Source organism: Mastomys coucha, unplaced genomic scaffold (genome assembly GCF_008632895.1).
Source record: "Mastomys coucha isolate ucsf_1 unplaced genomic scaffold, UCSF_Mcou_1 pScaffold22, whole genome shotgun sequence".
Lineage (NCBI taxonomy): Eukaryota > Metazoa > Chordata > Mammalia > Rodentia > Muridae > Mastomys > Mastomys coucha.
Window position 1 is genome coordinate 138,878,637 of NW_022196905.1, and position 3,697 is coordinate 138,882,333.

The 3,697-nt window shown below is 48.5% G+C and overlaps 1 long non-coding RNA gene across 1 annotated transcript in view; it reads right to left on the minus strand.

The window, feature by feature from the left end:
* LOC116070997 overlaps positions 1-3,459 on the minus strand; it is a 24,716-nt gene extending 21,257 nt beyond the window's left edge. Inside the window, exon 1 of the long non-coding RNA XR_004110662.1 lies at positions 3,338-3,459. This is a non-coding gene — a long non-coding RNA (uncharacterized LOC116070997). The remainder of the gene's footprint in view (positions 1-3,337) is intronic.
* Positions 3,460-3,697: the final 238 nt, after the last annotated feature.

Sequence of the window (3,697 nt, forward strand, 5' to 3'; positions counted from 1 at the left end):
CCCCCCCATTCATTTTTATTTCACTTATGTATCTGCAAGTGGGTGTGTGCATGTGTGTATGCAGTTACCAACAGAGGCCAGAAGGGGGCGTCAGATCCCTTGGAGCTGGAGCTACAGGCATTTGGGGCGGCCTGATGTCTGCGTTGGCATTTGAACTCAGATTCTCTGATAGGGCAGTGTGTGCTCTTAACTGCTGAGCCGTGTCTCCAGCCTCGGCTTTGGTTCTTCCATGATATTTCTGTCTCACTTCACCGTGGCTGCTCTCTCCAAGTTTTGGAGACGCTCCATCCCTGTACGGTACTCACACTTCCTTCCAAGAGTCTTTGCAGGGTGTTCAATGCAGTGCAGGTCCACAGGAAAGCATTTCCGTAACAGCAAACTCTTGCATAAAGACTTACCGCCCCCTCGATCGATTGATCAATCGATTGCAGCCTTCATCATAGGTGTCTGCATCCAGCCCCCCACCCCAACCCCGGGGGATATAGTTACTTTTTCTGCATTGCTGTGACCAAATACTGGAAAATTTTAAGTAAGGAAGGGCAAGAAAGGGTTTATTCTAGCTTAGAGTTGGAGAGAAACCCATGGCAGGGGCGGGGGTCGGGGCATGGCAGCAGAGGTCAGGCTGGTACTGATACAGCAGCAGTGAGGAAGCAACAAGTAAAACCGGGCTACAAAATCCCCAGGACCATTCTGGGACATGGTTCAGGAGTTAACGCACTGAGCAAGCTAGCCCAGTGTTTAGTCTCCACAATCTATGTGAAAGCTGGATAGAGTGACCACCTGAAATGCCAGCACTCTAAAGGCAAGATAGAAGAAGACAGAGGTAGGAAAATAGGCCAGAGGCTTCAAGGCCTGACACCCGGGGCTTTGCATAACGGCAGCAGAAGAAACAAAACACACAGTGCCTCAAGATCTTGGATGGGTTAGTGAGATGGCTCAGCAGGTAGAGGTACCTGCTGTCAAGCCTGGTGACCTGAGTTCAATCCCTGGGACCAATATTAAATACCAATCCACAGAATTGTACTCTGACCTCCATGGTCACCCTGTGCGCACATACTCACACACACACACACACACACACACACACACACACACCCCACACTAAAAATAATAAAATGGAACTTTAACGACAATGACCAGAAGGAGAGGATGGACTGGCCTCTGATCTACAGAAGTGAATTGTGGGACACTTTTGGGAGCAAGCATGCAAACACACGAGGCTGTGGGGAGGCTTGACACCCCCACATTCCTCCCACTCTGGCTGGTATAGCCCTCCCCGGTGTGTGTGTGTGGGGGATTGGACCCTTGAAGGTAGTCTGGGACTAGGGAAGGAGGGAAGGCAGCTCTTGATACTAGTCCATAATCTTCCATTAGTCCTTCTGTGGGGCCAAAGGCTTGGTCTTCAAGGTGCCAGAGGACAGTGGCCCGGTGACCCCAACCCCATCTTCGGGGTTTCTCTTCTTCTGTCTTATGCCCTGAGCAACAGACTGGCAGAGACAGAGATTCACTCAATTGACTGGGGAGGACCTAGCTTACTCTAACACTGAAGGCCAGGCCCTGACTTTTCCTGTCTTCTGCCTGCAGGAGATAAGAGTCTCTTTATTTGCTGTGGAAGAGGCTCTCTGAATTTCATATGTTGACTTTTACGGTCTTTCCCTCGAGGCATCCATGACCAGCTCATTAAAAAGAGTCTCGTCCCATTGATGTTCATTTCATTCTAGTATCACGTTAACCCCTCTAGTGCCAGAGATGCTAGAAGGGAGAATGGAGAATGGGTACCAAATATAGTCGGACAAGAAGAATGAGTCCTAGTACTTTACTGCACAGGATGGAAATTTTAATTTATGACAGTTTATTATAAATCTCAAAATCATTAAAAGAGAGGCGTTCAAAACTCTCCAATACAAGGGCTGGGGAGAAGGACCTGTGGGTAAAAGGTGCTCGCTGGGCAGGCATGAGGAACTGAGTTTGATCACCTATGTAACAAGCTGTGCATGGTGGCAAGCACTCATAATCCCAGTGCTGCGGAGGTGGACTCAGGTGGGTCCCTGGACTTGGTGGTCAGTCAGTTTAGCCTAATCAGTGAGCTCCAGGTCCCAATAAGAGATGCTGGCTCAAAGGACAAGGTAGACAGCTTCTGAGGAATGATGCCTAAGGTTGACCTCTGATCTCCACATGCATGTGCACACCGAAATACACAGGAACATGTAATACATGTTCCATTTGCACATGCACACACACACACACACACACACACACACACACACACACACATACACACAGGTTCCCAGTACAGGGGAGGAAAGAAAGAAGAAATTTCCACACCATACCCCATGGATACTTATAATTATATGTCACAAAAGAAATATAAAACTTCTGGGGCTTATGCTTTTCCTCTTCTTTTTCTTTTATTTCTGTTTTAAGTTGGGGTCTCACATAGCCCAGGTTGACCTCAGATGTGCTCTATCCAATCAAATGCAGAGCTTTCTGCATGCTAGGCAAGCACTCTACCAACTGAGCTTCATTGCTGACTCCTCTTTGTTATGAAAGTCTTGAGTACCTCAGACTGGTCTCAAACTTACCATGTGCTGATCTTAACCTTGGACGCCTGTTCTTTATAAACATTTTTATACTTATTTAGTATGTGTACATGTGTGTGTGTGCGCATGAGTGTGTGTGTGTGTGTGTGTGTGCATGCACACATGAATGCTTGTGTTGTGTGTGTAAGCACACATGCCATGGTGTACATGTGAAGGATGGAGAAAAACTTGCAGGAGTCAGTTCTCACCTACCATGTAGGTCCAAAGAATAGAACTATGGTCATTTGGCAGTCACAGAGTGAACACCTAATCTTTTTGTCCCCACCTCCCATGTGCTGGGGTTACAGGTATACACTATGTACTACCTCACCCACTTTCAGCTCTGTGGCCTGTTTGGAGGTTTTAGGACAGCTTGTGCCTGCCTAGGTACTCTTGCCCAAATCCTGCTCCCATCATTGTCGGGAAGGCACCAGAGCTCCGCCCTCATGGACAAGGTCTGTTGGATAGGTGTGGGACTGTAGGGAGTGGTTCTGATCAGGAATCTGCCTGTGAACACTAAAGGTCCTGTTCCCCAATTGGTTCTTGATTGATCAGTAAAGATACTAGCGGTCAATGTTCACTCCACCTGAGAACATGGCCGGTGGCTCTGTCTCCCTCCGAAGCATGGCGAATCCCTCTCTTCTGCCTCTCCTAGCCTGCCTGTGGGAACCTGGAAGTCCTGCCTCTTCTGCCCAGCCACTGGCCGCTAGCATCTTAGGGTAGTAGAAACTACACACCTCATGGACCTTAAATCTTACCTTTGAGTCTACTTCTTCATACCCCTTGTCATTCCCTGCCATCTGAGGTTCATTTCCTCACAGTGGAGAGTTGGGATAGAGCATTGACCTGGGAGCGCTAGAGTCCCTCCTCAGAAGGGGAGAAAAGATGAAGGAGTTAAACTGTAAAGCAGTTAGAACCCAAAGCTCATATAGGCATTGTGGGGGAGGGAGGGTTAGAAGAAGAGGGGTTAAGCAGGAGGAGGCAGTGCTGGAGGCCAGGCAGGTTTATCTGTACTTTGAGATAGTCTAGAACTGGGTGGTCCTTGAGCTGCCCTGCCCTGAGATATGGAGCCCGAGCTGTCACACTGCAACTCAGCTAAGTCATTGGATGCAGCTGCC